Genomic DNA, 17333 nt, shown 5'->3' on the forward strand with positions numbered 1-17333 from the left:
TCTTAAACATAGGTATGAATATTAGGAGTAATATTTATACCGGATTGACCCGCTATGAGAATACTATATAGAAAGTTATGCAAAGTGTCATAAGTTATTCTCATGGTGATAATAATGTATTCCACTCTTCGACCTGAAACCACTATGGATCCTAGATGTAGAGTCGAGTGCTTTATTGCTGATCCAACGTTATCCGTAACTGGATAACCATAAAGGCAGTTGATGGGTACTCCACAAAGCATGCTGAGGGACATGAGTGACCTAGATGGAATTTGCCCATCCTGCATAACAGGATAAATGTCTATGGGCCCAATATTGAACTGGACAAGGATGACACGGTCTATGCCTTGTGTTCAATATAGACATAAGGGCAAAAGGGTAATTATACACATAATTATTATCACAGAAGGAATTGTCAGATCACATGACATTTTCGTGTCTTGGGTAGCAGTGATGTGTTGCTAGATACCGCTCACTGTTTATTATGTTAAATGCGTGATTTAATATAATTGCCAACGTCACGAAAACCTACAGGGTCACACACAAAGGACGGATTGATGAGAGATAGAGTAACTAAGGAATACCGTAAGGTACGGTGCCCTTAAGTGAGTTATAGAACATCGTAAGGTACGGTGTACTTGAGTAGAATACGAAATATGGTAAGGTACCATGAGCTTAAGTGATTTTGGGCCTATTATAAGATATGGGCCAAAATACACTTAAGTGGGCTTTTAGCTTGAAGCCCACACAAGTGGTTCTATAAATAGAACCCTTGTGCAGAAGCAAAGATTTGCGGTTGCATTATTTCGTTTTTCTCTCTCTTTCTCTCTCACTCAAAGCCTTCATTCGTACCAGCTAGCACTAAGATTGAAGGAAGCCGTTCGTGTGGACTGAGTAGAGACGTTGTCATCGTTCAACGTTCGTGATCGTTTCGTGGATCTGCATCAAAGGGTTTTGATCGTTACAAGAGATCTGCACCAAAGGTTTCAACCGTCACAAGAGGTAAATATTCTATCACTGATCATGACCATTCGTAAGGATCTCTAAAGGAGAAATATTATTTCCGCTGCGTTTTGGACCGCAATTCTCCTTCAGGGGGGGGGGGGTTAAATAGACCATATTTTCCTTTAGAAAATTTGAAAAACTTTTTAGGTCCCATAAACGAAATTAGAGATTTTAAGAAGCGCATAAGCAAAACATAAAAACATGAAAGATTAGAAGAATCTCAATGAATCAAGCCACATCAAATGGTAAATAAGGTTACCATGATATTGATTGTTTCTAGAGCAAGTCACTTGCAAGACAACCAAAGTCTCTTTAAATGAAACGATTTTAAAACACATTACTTAGATGTTCTTAATAGTTCATAATTTACTTCATGATGATTCCATAAGGTTGATACACCGCAGACCTAAGCTTATACATTTAATATCTATAAGCATGTTCTAACATATATGGTATACAATCAATGAAATCATGGAATAATGTAATAATAAATATGAACGAATGCTTGTAAAGTAAAAGAGATCGGAAAAGGGAAAGATACATAGTGCTTCGATATTCGTCCTCTCTTTGACTACGTGCACTCTTCAATGGATGATGCCATCGGAACATAATCACAGTCTTCCACTATTTTAATAAAATGATTACATCATTTTGATTATAGAGCACTATCACACGATAACTCCATCTGATGGTGCATACACTAAACTACTAAAAAAAACAAGATCCCTCAAGATCCTAATCTAATAACCTCGTTATCCATAATAACATACTCCAAGTATTCACGTGTGGCGATCCCCCTGATCCCACTTATTTCTTGTTTGAGCGATTGCCATTAACTGAGCGTATATTGGAAAACTCCTAACTTTGTATGCGAGCAATCTTTCTCCAACGCCACAAAAGAAGGACAACTTCCAACTCCGCCTTATGGACCGTTGATACTTGATCTTGCGAAAGTCTTCCTTGGAGTATATTGGAAACACTATTCTTGATAGATAACAACTCAATACCAAATTGCACTCAAGAAACGATACCTACATCTGTTACACGAAAAAAAAGTTACACACAAAAATATTAGAAATCCTAATGTACCACTAGTCTCCCTTACACACAATCTTTAGAGGAGGGTCCACGATCAAAGGAAAAAGACTAAGTGTGAGAAAATTCTTTACTTTGAATTAATTTTGAATGATAGCAAATTGTGTGATCATCATCGAAATGTTAGCTGTGCATTACATTACATGATACATTTGTGGTTTTATTGTGGTCTTATCCCATCCTATTATTGCATAACTGTACATAAAGGCCTACATTGACACATCTCTTAAAATAACACATAAAATACTTTTTGTGTCAGTATGCATCAACACATAAGCCTGTGCATCGATACATACAACATGTGGTATATCACAAAACTCTTTTTGTTCAGTATGCATCGATGCATACGAGTCATGCATCAACACATGAAAGGCAAAAGGCTCTATGGATCGATCCATACGATCCCTGCATCGACACATGACCAATTGAAACAGACTGTGTATCAATGCATACGCATTAGGCATCGATACATGCTAGTGGAAAAATCACATGCATCAATACATACGAATTATGCATCGATACATGATTAATCCATTTCACCAAAAATTCACTTATCCTACAGTATGCATCGATGCATACTCTCATGTATCAATGCATAAAGCTATTTTGCTCTCTAACAGTTTCTGTTGTTGCTGCATATATAAGACATGTTATGACAGCAGTGAAAAACACGAATTCTTTGAGGGAAAACAATTGAACACAGATCAAAAGCAGTGTTGTAGCAATTGTTGGAGAGCACATAGAAACCTGAAAGAGACTTCATCTTCTTCATCTTCTCAATCACTTTTCTTCAAGAACATCAACACATAACCATTCTTGTTCTTTGGATTAAAGGATTATCGAGATAACGTTCAGTGGTACGATCAAGGATCTAGCTGTGGTTTGCAGTGGAACGATCGAGGATCTAGCTGAGTTGAAGATTGAAGGGGGTTTCGAGGAAAAACCTACTGGTTTATCCTTCAAGAACTGGAGTGTTCTTGAGGGTTTGTGAGTCACGTTTGCAGAACAGATTCAGCCGCAGTGTTGCGTTTGGAGATCGGGGGATTTCGCAAGCAGGTCGTGGAACCGGTGAATTGTTTGCAGTTTCGTGCAGGAAATTCTTGATCGTGCTCAGATCAAGTGAAGGTTCATACAAGAAGAAGTTCTTGGAATTTAGAATTCTGTCTTTGTATCAAAACCTTGTATCAACGAATTCGGCAATAATTGATAATCAAAGTTCTCAATTTCATTTGAAATTGAGAGGGAGACGTACCCACACGCGAGGACGACGTGGGGAACTTCCTTACCAAATCTCTGCGTATCGTATTCTTACCTTACTCCTCTTTACGTTTAAAACAGTTTTAGCAATTTCAGTTAGTGTGTTGTGATTGTTCCTTTTGCAAGACAGCAGTGGCAAGAAAACCTTTTTAATTAAACTCTACTGCTGTTCACCATTGATCACACTCACACCAACTGTTTGACAAAATTGTTAGCTAAGTTTTACTCATTGTAAATAGACTTTAATGATAAGTGCATTCAATTAGCTAATATTCTGGTGTGGATTGTTTCTGTCATTCTTATTCAAATCCAGCATTAAACTCGTGTGTCCGGTTTTCTAGTAGCGGTTCAGAATAGACGGAAGTCGATTCGGGACTGAATTTTTCCGCCAACTTTAAAAACTGATAAAACTTTAAATCCGTTAAATTTAAAAGAGGTGATCTATTCACCCCCCCTCTCGATCACTAGCCACACCGTCTAAAACTAAGGATGAAAATGGTGAACAGTGCTAGATAATCTCAACCAATTACTGAAATTACAAGGTGTTACTCAAGAAATTGAGTTTTTGGTGATTGAATAACACACGCACAAGGATAAATCAAATTTCTAGATGTGTGGGTCTTGATTTTTGATTGCTATCAAGAGTTTGATCAATTGCAGTCTCTAAATCACACAAAGACACAACCAAATTGCACAAGAACAATATGCAATAAAAAGGATAAATAATTGACATGGATTCAATATCAAAAGGTTGGTGTTTGGAGAAGAAAAAAGAAACATGATGTAAAGATGAACACACTAAGAAGAGAAGACAAAAATCATATTTTTGTCTCTATGGATCACACCATAGGTTTCACACACTTATTACTTTCACCAAAACAAACAACTATTTAAATACGTGATGGAAAATTTGTTTTTTAGAAGTTTGATTCAAATCAAGGATTTATGATTCAAATCATTCTGGACAGCCCCAAAAAGGGCATTTTTCAAAGCAAATGTTTCGAATCATTATTTGAACTTGATATGAATCAAATGAGGTTATGATTCGAATCATGTTCAATTTTTGATTTGAATCATTTGATCTAGAATGGTGTTCTAATTTTCAAAAGGTAAGTGATTCGAATCAAATAAACACATGATTCGAATCAAATACCAAAATATCCAAATTCTAATACTCTAACTTGTGATTCAAGCTACTCATGAGAAATGACAAGATAGCAATTTCATAGGCTCAAAAAGGATATACCAACAAGGATAAAATGAAAAATAATCATGAAATATAGAGGGTTCTTAGTGGTACAATTTAATAGCCGAAGCGATTACAACCAAATGGAAATGAATAGTACAATCACACAAATGAGTTGAGATAACTTCCAAATTACAAATACGTAATCAAACAATAATCGAATTATAAAAACATCAAAATATAAATGATATTTAAAGCTTGTAAACGATACCAAATGATACTACGTTCTTTCAATTTTGATTTGTTTGGATTTTTGTTAAATCCAATTTTTCTATTTGTATATCGATTAAGGTGTTTGTGTATATACAATCCGTTAAGCATAATCATTTTTATACGCACTTTTCTTCTGCCACGCAAACTATTTTTTTTTCAACTCTGATACAAATTTTCAAACTATTTTTTTTTCAAATCGGTCAAATTATTTGAGGGATTTATTCTCGCCAAACATCCTTTAGGTGAATGCATTCATTTGTCTTGTGGTTATGACTTTGGTGGAAACGAAACTATTTCGACTTATTTGTCCTAGCTGACTCTCTACCTGGATAGGGGTTCTCGATCTCGACTTCTTTGAACTAAGTTTTTGCATATTCTCGTTAGATTTTATCCCTTGATGTGTTTCAAGGAGTGTATGTGGAAAATATGGCTTGGGGTCCTCGCTCTCTATCATCTCTACGACGATTACTATCTCCTTCTAGCTCCTGACCGTATCCGAGGTTTCTCATTCCCTGGGTATTCTTTTCATATAAGACTTATTATTCATAGTTGATATAAAGTTAGCCCCTATTTAGAAGGTCACTTAAGTTGCAAGCTATTTCTAGCCCTAATTTTTATCAGAACATGCAATCTGACATTAATACCTTTTTGAACATCCAAAATTTTAATCTATCATTTGTACCTCTTACTTCCACTACTACCTTGGTAAATCAATTGATGTACATCCGCAGGGTCTCTTTCTTCTTCTGCATGATCCTGCTGAGTATGACCAAAGTAGTAGTTTTTCGCTTTCGAGCAATAAAGTGAACGAGTCACATAATTCGTTCTATGAATCTATGCTTCTGACTAGGATGGTTTTAAACTAGGTTATATCAACTCCCTTAAGGGTTAATCTAAAGATATTGATTTTCACAACTCCTTAGCATGGTAATAATTAAATTTGTTGTCCATATGTTAATCGTGGTTGTCTGGATCCTCCATACGGTCGTAACTTTCCATCTTCGGGAGATTCTCGAGGGACCTCAGGATACTGCTCTCAAGAATGAATATAGAGACCGAGTTCTTATTTTGCTTAAAGGTTGAGGTATCTGTGTAGTGCCTTTCTCTTCTTCGAGAGTGGTGTGGTGGCGAGCTACGGGTATGCTGCACCTCTGGTGGATCATGTCTGCCACTTCTCCTTCCAGAGTTGCGTGGAGGAGTTCAATGTCCTCTATTTCAGTTACGACTTTGTGATCTAGGAATTACTTTGTGTTGTGAAGCTCTGTCTATTAGAGCCGACTATAGTATAACTCCTTTGTTGTTGTGCAAAGATGCCTCGCACATGGTGTTGGTTCTCGGAGAAGCGCACTACAGGTTCTCTTAAATTATGAGTATATAGTCTACTAAGTATGAAAATTTTGTTGTTGTATCAAGTTATATACACTATTCAGTAGGTCGACAGCTCCACGCATGCATAGGTTGGCTTGCAGTTGTTGAATATTCAGGATCATCTCCTGTCTAGGTATTAATGATTGCGATAGTGGTTGCTGCAAAGGGTTGCCTTGGCGAGGCTATTGCAGAGGTTGCAAAAACAGAAGGACTTGGAGCATTCCCGGATCAACTCTTGGAGGAACAAGATCTAATTGCGCATGAACATACTGAGATATCACTAGAATTGGATCATCCTCTATCGAAGGAGGAGGCGGGTCCTTGGTAGCTTTAGTAGCCGCACCAGCGACGTGACACTTAGCGACATGTCTAGCAATCTTTGATGTCACCATGACTTTGTGAGTTCGATATTCGATCTGTTGGAGAAAGAGATCAGTGTTTCGTGAGAATACGATCAATGATCTTAATCTTTGATGAAGAGACAATAGTTTTAGTGGAAAAATAGAAGGAATCAACCGTCGATTCCCACCGGCTGTGTCACTATTTCGTTAAAGATTTAGAGATATATGATGAAGCGATGAAATGAATTTCAGATGCTACAGATTAGCCTTCAAGTGCAGTACATCAAATTTCGGTGCAGTGCAGTACTCAAATTAATAAATGACTGAAAAATAGTTTTAAAATTGAAATGAATTGAATAACTGAAATGATGCGATGACTGAAAAATAGTTTTAAAATTGAAATGAATTGAATAACTGAAATGATGCGATCTAGTCTTTATGAGAGATTTACCATCATAGAATTACAAAAAAAAATTACACCCCCTCAATAATATTACATTGGATAATTTTTTAAAAATCAAAATATATATATATATATATATATATATATATATATATATATATATATATATATATATATATATATATATATTCATTGATTTGTCATAATGAAGGACGTGGGACAGAACATACCGACGTCAATTAGGCAGTTGAAATAGACAGGCATCAATCCGATTGTTGTACAGTAAGAATAAATGCCTCAATCAAGTTGCTCTCAATTGTCCAACCAACGTGGAGATTGTTTTTGCTTCTTGCCGACAAACATTCATTTCTAATAAAATCACTTTCTAAAATTCAATTACTTTTAAATGAATTAAATCTATAATAATATTTATGAGAAATACTCAAACACTTGAAATTCAGATATACTAGCACACTTAGATATAAGAAAAATTGATACCTCCAATAATAAATTGAAACGTAGACTTATTTTTTGGTGGAAAAGTGGAAACGTACACTAAATGCCTTTATCTTCAAGTTGTTGTCTTGTGAATCTCTTGTTGTGACGTATAATAGAGCGCCTATTTTCAACGGTGAAAATTACGGCTACTGGAAAGACTGCATGCGAGTTCATATAAATTCTGTGGATAGGTTAGTATGGGCTGCCATTGAAAATGGTCCGTTTCAAATTACTATGACAAATGCGGCTGGCGCCATAGTACCTAAACCAGAAGATGATTGGAATGAGAAAGATGAGAAAAAGTGGTCGTGTGATTGGAAAGCTCGAAACATGCAAATTTCAGCACTTGGTGTTGATGAGTATTATTGGGTATCTCATTGCACGACAGCTTAAGAAATGTGGGATGCTTTGGAAGTTGCCCATGAGGGTACTACTGAAGTAAAACAGTCCCGCATTAACACACTCAATCAAGAGTTTGAGCTCTTTCGCATGAAACAAGGAGAATCTATCTCCGACATGCAAAAGAGATTCACTCATCTAACTAACCGATTGAATGCGCTTGGAAAACCTATTTCCAATGAAAATGCTACTAATAAAATTCTCAGGTGTCTTAGCAGGGAGTGGCAACCTAAAGTAACAGCAATTAAGGAAGCCAACGATCTCACAAGACTTACGATTACAACTCTGTTTGGAAAGCTGGAAGAACATCAGCAAGCATTGGAAAGTCTTGAAAAATAAGAGAACAAAAGTAAGAAGGAAAAGGAGAAGAAAAGAGACAAAGAGGGAGAGAAGAAGCCAATAGCTCTTGTGGCATCTAGCTCTAAGTCCTCACGAAAAGAGCAAAGCGACAATGATTCAAGTAGTGACAAAGACTCAAATGATGAGGAAATGGGACTGTTTGTAAGGAGATATAATAGATTCATTCGAAAGAATGGAGTCAAGCATTCCGACAAAAATCTCATGAAGTTTCGAAGACAATCTATAAATCCGAAACAAGAAGAGAACAAGAAGAATAGAGGAAGAGGATCCTGTTTTAATTGTGGTAAATCCAGACATTATAAAACGGACTGCCCTATGAAGTATAAGGATCAAAGAAAAGATTCACCAAAAGGGTACAGCAAACAAAGAAGAGCGTACATTGCATGGGAAAGTGATAGTGATTCATCAAGCACACAAAGCTCAAGTGATGGTGATGAAGCAGCAAATTTGTGCCTTATGGCTCACACAAAAAATCTGTCCTACCATAAGAAGAAAAACAATGACAAAAGGTTAAAACAAGCCTATTACAATAATTTCTCCTCTATGTCTTTTTCGGAACTAAAAATAGCTTTTGAAAAACTGCATAACGAAGCTGTAGATGCTTTTAAAAGACTATCTTCCGACAAACATATTTTCTCATTTTTGGAAGGTAAAGTAAACAAAGCTGAAAATGATTTAGAAGCATTGAAAGCTAGTATTGCAGAAAATTCAAAAACTATTGACATTGATGGATGTTGTAGAGTTAGGTATTGTGACGCTTGTTATATTTGGCAAAAAGAGGTAAACACTCTTAAGGTCAAATTAAAGAAGGCGCTACAACCTAAAGTTACTTATGCCGTTGACTCTAGGTTGTTTAAGAAGTCATTAAATCCTCCATATGCAAAATACTCTTTTATTCTAAAGGATTCAATGAACAAGAAACAACAAACACATCATCAGGGTTTATGTCATTATTTTTGTCATGCTGGCCATACCATTGAGAAATGCAAGTTTAGGAGATTTCTTGTCCCTAAAGGTATTTATCAATGGAAGCCAAAAGGCAACCATGTTAGCACTTACCCACTTGGACCCAATGAAAATTGGGTACCAACTTCTCTCTTTTGATATTGTAGGATGAGTGCCTTGCCTCCGCAAATAGAAGGTGGTTTCTTGACAGCGGCTGCTCGAGGCACATGACCGGTGACATATCGCTTTTTATAGACTTCAAGGCAAAGAAGAAGGGATATGTTACTTATGGAGACAATAACAAAGGAGCTATACTCGGCAAAGGTAGTGTAGGTAATCCCTCCACCACTACTATCTCAAATGTTCATCTAGTAGAGGGACTTAAACACAATTTGTTGAGCATAAGTCAACTATGCGACATGGGCTATAAAGTTTCGTTCACAAAAACTTGCTGCATAATTGAACATGCTGAACAGAACATTGTGTTTAAGGGTGTAAGAGTAAACAATATCTATATGCTTGACCTGTTTGATGTACCTTTAACAAGTACTAAATGTCTAGTCACCTTGAATGATGATTCTTGGCTTTGGCATAGACGCTTAGCGCATGTTAATTTCGATTTGCTTAATAAGGTTGTATCTAAGGATCTAGTAGTCGGTCTACCAAAAATAAAATTTTCAAAAGACCACCTATGTCACGCGTGCCAAATGGGAAAGCAAACGAGGGTCTCTTTTAAATCTAAAAACGTAATTTCAACTTCACGACCCCTTGAGCTTCTCCAAATGGATCTCTTTGGACCTTCTAGGACAAAGAGCCTAGGTGGAAATTACTATGGCTTTGTAATAGTTGATGACTACTCTAGATTTACTTGGACTATATTCCTTCATAGCAAAGATGAAACTTTTTCTGCTTTTAAATTTTTTTGCAAATCTGTCCCAAAACAAAATGAATTCCAAAATAGTTACAATTCGTAGCGATCATGGTGGTGAGTTTCAAAATTATCACTTTGAGAAGTTCTGTGACAAGTATGGCATTGAGCATAATTTTTCAGCTCCTCGAACTCCACAACAAAATGGCGTTGTGGAGCGTAAAAATCATGTTTTAGAGGAGTTGGCAAGAACAATGCTTAATGAGGGCGGATTACCAAAATACTTTTGGGCTGATGCTGTCAGCACAGCCTGTTATGTTTTAAACAGAATCTTAATTCGCCCTATTTTAAATAAAACTCCTTATGAACTTTTGAAAGGAAGAAAACCAAACTTGTCACATCTTCACGTATTCGGTTGTAAATGTTTTGTTTTGAATAACGGTAAGGAAAATATTGGGAAGTTTGATGCAAAAGCGGATGAAGGTATCTTTCTTGGTTACTCACTGTCAAGTAAAGCATATAGAGTGTATAATAAGCGTTTACTTACTGTTGAAGAATCTGTTCATGTTTCTTTTGATGAGTCTTATCCGAAAAATGTCGGAAAAGGTATTTCTTTTGATGACGCAGGTGTATCTACAGAAGACATACTCAAGGAAGCTGTTGAGGAAACTGATCAGTCCAAAACAGCTGCCCATGAGAAGGAGGAAGATACTAGTCATGAAGAAAATGAGGAAGAAAAGACAGCTGAAGTGAAGTAACTTCCAACAGCTTGGAAATCCTCAAAAGACCATCCCATTGACAACATCTTGGGAGACATTTCAAAGGGAGTAATGACCCGTTCTAAGATAAGTAACTTTTGTTCTCACTTCGCGTTTGTTTCACAAGTAGAACCTAAAAATGCCAAAGAGGCCTTGATTGATGAATTTTGGCTAATGGTCATGCAAGAAGAGCTAAATCAATTTAAAAGAAATGACGTTTGGGAACTTGTCCCTCGTCCGCGAGATCATCATATCATAGGCACTAAGTGGGTTTTTAGAAATAAGCTTGATGAAAACGGAGTGATTACTAGGAACAAGGCACGTTTAGTAGCACAAGGGTATAACCAAGAGGAGGGCATAGACTATGAGGAAACTTATGCTCCAGTTGCTCGCCTTGAAGCTATACGTCTTTTGCTGGCCTATGCGTGTTCTAAGGATTTTAAGCTTTACCAAATGGACGTAAAGAGTGCTTTTCTTAATGGTGTCATAAATGAAGAAGTATATGTTTCACAACCTCCTGGTTTTGAAAATGTTGAAAATCCAGATCATGTTTACAAATTAAAACGAGCTTTGTATGGTCTTAAACAAGCCCCTCGGGTTTGGTATGAAAGGCTTAGCAAATTCCTAATTGATCATGGATATTCAAGAGGTAAGGTGGACAATACTCTCTTTATTAAACACAAAGGGAAACACATTCTTTTAGTTCAAGTTTATGTCGACGATATAATATTTGGTTCAACTAACATACACTTGGTCGAAGAATTTTCTAAGGTTATGCAGGGTGAATTTGAGATGAGTCTAATGGGGGAGCTGAACTACTTTCTAGGACTGCAAATAAAGCAACTTGATGAGGGTACAGCAGTATGTCAAACAAAATACTGCAGAGAACTACTCAAGCGCTTTGGAATGAATGACTCAAAATCAATTGACACCCCAATGCCTACCAACGGAAATCTAGATAAGGATGAGCATGGTAAGTGTGTAGATGTCAAAAAGTTCAGAGGTATGATTGGATCTCTCTTGTATCTTTCTGCTTCTAGACCTGACATCATGTTTAGTGTTTGTATGTGTGCACGCTATCAATCAAATCCTAAGGAATCGCACCTAAAAGCGGTGAAGCGCATATTTAGATATCTTCACGGAACACCTAAATATGGGCTTTGGTATTCCAAAGAAAGTGATTGTAGTTTAGTAGGGTACTCCGATTCTGAGTTTTCTGGCTGCAAATCAGATAGGAAAAGCACAAGTGGTACATGTCACCTGTTTTCAAATTCCTTGGTAAGTTGGCATAGCAAAAAGTAGGTTTCTGTGGCTTTGTCAACTGCAGAGGCGGAATACGTTGCAGCCGGTAGTTGTTGCGCTCAGATTTTATGGCTGAAGCAGCAACTACAAGACTTCAACATTCAACTCAAACGTATTCCTATCAAATATGACAACACTAGTGCCATAAACCTTACTAAAAACCCTGTTTTACACTCACGCACTAAACACATAGAGATTAGACATCACTTTCTTCGCGACCATGTTGAAAAAGAAGACGTTGTATTTGAGCACGTTGACTCCAAAAATCAGCTTGCTGATATTTTCACTAAACCTTTGGCAACGGAACCTTTCTTCAACATTCGTCGTGAATTAGGGATCCTAGATCTTTCTCATTTGATGTCTTAAGCATGTTGCCTCTTAATTATATTATGCCTCATCATAGTTGATAAGACTTGTTTTAGATGTCAATTATCCATCACAAGATTACGCCAACAGAGGTAATATCAATCCTTTCTACAATTCTCTTATTGCTAAGTGATTGTGTATGTTAGAACAAATGTTCTTACTCTAGTTGATATAAATTTGATTGCATATATTCCTTGCCTATATGGTGTGCACATTAACAATCTGACTTCTTAATCTTTCTTGGGCATAACCATCATGACATAGTGCATAATGCATATCCATACTGCATCAAAATTCATTAAAAGCTGGTTCAGCATCAATATGCATCGACACAAAAGAAGTATGCATCGATCCACACATTCTGGAATTCATTTTTTTGTAAAACTGGTTCAGGATGCATCGATGCATCCATCGCATGTATCGATACACAGGCCAAATGTGAATAATAGGCATCGATGCATAACCATTTGCATCGACACATACTGATGCTATTTGCATTAAATACATTTCTTTCTCTCTCATGCATCGACACATCAGCCAATCCTGTCCCTTCATATCATCTGTCCTCAAAAACCCCAAAACCAGTGCCTAACCCTAATCTTCCTCATCCTCACTATCTCTAAAACCCTAAATCTCACATCACCATGCCTCCACGCACTATTCCAGCCAGAACAAAAGGAAAAGGAAAAGGAAAGGAAACAGCCAGTACTTCTCAGCAACCACCAGATGTTCCTCCAAAGGCCTTAGACATACTTCATCCTGCCATTGCTGCTGAATTTGAGGAATCCTTCAAGACAAGGTTGGTAATGAAACCGCATGTCTTTGATAAAACAGATGCTATTCATCTGCATCTAACTGATGTGGTTGAACTCCTGCATGCACAAAGGCTTGGGTCCTTTCTATCTACAAAGGATGACTATCATGAGGATTTCATCCGGGCCTTTTATGCTGGTTTACAAACTGGTAGAGGCTACATGTTCCGGTGTTCTATCGGTATCAGAACATATACCTTTGAAGCCTCTGATTGGGAAACGGTATTTCAAATTCCGCCTCCGTCGATGCATTTCAAGTCCTGGCATGACCTGAATTTCGATACTGAGTTTGACATGAAGGACTTTACTCCATCTATCTTAAAGATAGACAGACCGCTAAGTGAAGATGAACACGTCACGTCGGGTATGATAAAGCAAACTCCGCGTATTCTTCACTAGATTATCACACATATTCTGCGTCCAACAAACAGTGGCCATTCTCGGTTGGATAGGCCTAGCATACATCTTCTCTACATTCTGCAAAATAAGGTTCTCTTAAATTGGGCAAACTACTTTGTAAAACGTCTATTTTTTTTGTGAGAGACAGCTCCAAGAATGTGGCTCTAGGGTATGCTTCTCAAATTTTTGAAAATTCTTAAGTTTTGGAAAATTGCAATTCCTATTGTTCCTCTCCTATCTCCATCTGCTGCTCAAGAGTTTGACTCTTCCACTCTATCGCATATGGGATATCGGTGGGACAAGGACCGCAAATGTTTCTACTTCTTTGAAAGAAAATCCAAAACCAGAATCTACAACTTTGACGTGCCTTCGGAACGAATCCATGTTGCTGAAGAACAGCCTGATGAAGAAATGCAGGATGCGCCTGAAACAGATGTACCTCAAGCTGAGGCCAATGCTGGTTGGGGAGATTGGGTGCCACGAAGGTGGTCTCCCACCAACTACGTACCTGAACCTACAGCCCCTCCATTCTCAGGTGGTACTTCATCCTCAATACCTACTGCGGACATCACTCATATGCTTCAACAGATGGAAATTGCTAACAAAGAACGCCATGAAGAAGCACGGTATTGGAATGTACAACAATCTGAGTGGCACAAGGAGCATCGTGACTGGCATGATGAGCATACACGGATGTATCAGAATCAACACGCTTGGCACCAAGACTTGGTTAAATGGCATCAAGTTTTCTACAACGAAATGTCTGGCTTTATGGACGACTGCCGTGAAAATCCTGGTATCATGGACAGCTTTAGAAGCATTGAAGTTCAGAACCGATTTAGGCAATACTCCTTCATGGGCCAAAGTCCAGACACAATGCCTCCTCCTCCGCCTCCACCAAGCTACAGAGATCCTACCAGAGATGATGAAGAGTCCTGTGGTGGCAACAATCCAAATTAACCCACCATCATTTCATATCACTGCATTTCATCTCATATTGCTCAAGTTTCTAATTTTGTTGCACAATATATGGTTTAGCTTATGTAATTCTTAAACTCGTTTGACTACTTAAATGCTTTTCACTTTCTGTTTATCTCTATGGTTATTGCCCTTATTCATCATTCTCTGTGAATGATTCTTCACTTTGTGAATGATAGTATTTTTATCAATATTTTTGCCATGCCCTGCTACAACATGCTACCTTAATAAACCTGTATCTTCCTCTTTTTGATGTTGACAAAGGGGGAGAAAATGCAGATATGCACAAACTCAGGGGGAGTATCACACATCTTGCCAAGAATTTGCCATCATCAAAAAGGGGGAGTTTGTGAGAAAATTCTTTACTTTGAATTAATTTTGAATGATAGCAAATTGTGTGATCATCATCCAAATGTTAGCTGTGCATTACATTACATGATACATTTGTGGTTTTATTGTGGTCTTATCCCATCCTATTATTGCATAACTGTACATAAAGGCCTACATTGACACATCTCTTAAAATAACACATAAAATACTTTTTGTGTCAGTATGCATCAACACATAAGCCTGTGCATCGATACATACAGCATGTGGTATATCACAAAACTCTTTTTGTTCAGTATGCATCGATGCATACGAGTCATGCATCAACACATGAAAGGCAAAAGGCTCTATGGATCGATCCATACGATCCCTGCATCGACACATGACCAATTGAAACAGACTGTGTATCAATGCATACGCATTAGGCATCGATACATGCTAGTGGAAAAATCACATGCATCAATACATACGAATTATGCATCGATACATGATTAATCCATTTCACCAAAAATTCACTTATCCTACAGTATGCATCGATGCATACTCTCATGTATCAATGCATAAAGCTGTTTTGCTCTCTAACAGTTTCTGTTGTTGCTGCATATATAAGACATGTTATGACAGCAGTGAAAAACACGAATTCTTTGAGGGAAAGCAATTGAACACAGATCAAAAGCAGTGTTGTAGCAATTGTTGGAGAGCACATAGAAACCTGAAAGAGACTTCATCTTCTTCATCTTCTCAATCACTTTTCTTCAAGAACATCAACACATAACCATTCTTGTTCTTTGGATTAAAGGATTATCGAGATAACGTTCAGTGGTACGATCAAGGATCTAGCTGTGGTTTGCAGTGGAACGATCGAGGATCTAGCTGAGTTGAAGATTGAAGGGGGTTTCGAGGAAAAACCTACTGGTTTATCCTTCAAGAACTGGAGTGTTCTTGAGGGTTTGTGAGTCACATTTGCAGAACAGATTCAGCCGCAGCGTTGCTTTTGGAGATCGGGGGATTTCGCAAGCAGGTCGTGGAACCGGTGAATTGTTTGCAGTTTCGTGCAGGAAATTCTTGATCGTGCTCAGATCAAGTGAAGGTTCATACAAGAAGAAGTTCTTGGAATTTAGAATTCTGTCTTTGTATTAAAACCTTGTATCAACGAATTCGGCAATAATTGATAATCAAAGTTCTCAATTTCATTTGAAATTGAGAGGGAGACGTACCCACACGCGAGGACGACGTGGGGAACTTCCTTACCAAATCTCTGCGTATCGTATTCTTACCTTACTCCTCTTTACGTTTAAAACAGTTTTAGCAATTTCAGTTAGTGTGTTGTGATTGTTCCTTTTGCAAGACAGCAGTGGCAAGAAAACCTTTTTAATTAAACTCTACTGCTGTTCACCATTGATCACACTCACACCAACTGTTTGACAAAATTGTTAGCTAAGTTTTACTCATTGGAAATAGACTTTAATGATAAGTGCATTCAATTAGCTAAAATTCTGGTGTGGATTGTTTCTGTCATTCTTATTCAAATCCAGCATTAAACTCGTGTGTCCGGTTTTCTAGTAGCGGTTCAGAATAGACGGAAGTCGATTCGGGACTGAATTTTTCCGCCAACTTTAAAAACTGATAAAACTTTAAATCCGTTAAATTTAAAAGAGGTGATCTATTCACCCCCCCTCTCGATCACTAGCCACACCGTCTAACACTAAGGATGAAAATGGTGAACAATGCTAGATAATCTCAACCAATTACTGAAATTACAAGGTGTTACTCAAGAAATTGAGTTTTTGGTGATTGAATAACACAAGCACAAGGATAAATCAAATTTCTAGATGTGTGGGTCTTGATTTTTGATTGCTATCAAGAGTTTGATCAATTGCAGTCTCTAAATCACACAAAGACACAACCAAATTGCACAAGAACAATATGCAATAAAAAGGATAAATAATTGACATGGATTCAATATCAAAAGGTTGGTGTTTGGAGAAGAAAAAAGAAACATGATGTAAAGATGAACACACTAAGAAGAGAAGACAAAAATCATATTTTTGTCTCTATGGATCACACCATTGGTTTCACACACTTATTACTTTCACCAAAACAAACAACTATTTAAATATGTGATGGAAAATTTGTTTTTTAGAAGTTTGATTCAAATCAAGGATTTATGATTCAAATCATTCTGGACAGCCCCAAAAAGGGCATTTTTCAAAGCAAATGTTTCGAATCATTATTTGAACTTGATATGAATCAAATGAGGTTATGATTCGAATCATGTTCAATTTTTGATTTGAATCATTTGATCCAGAATGGTGTTCTAATTTTCAAAAGGTAAGTGATTCGAATCAAATAAACACATGATTCGAATCAAATACCAAAATATCCAAATTCTA

This window comes from Lathyrus oleraceus, chromosome 6 (assembly GCF_024323335.1).
Source record: "Lathyrus oleraceus cultivar Zhongwan6 chromosome 6, CAAS_Psat_ZW6_1.0, whole genome shotgun sequence".
Taxonomy (NCBI): Eukaryota; Viridiplantae; Streptophyta; class Magnoliopsida; order Fabales; family Fabaceae; genus Lathyrus; species Lathyrus oleraceus.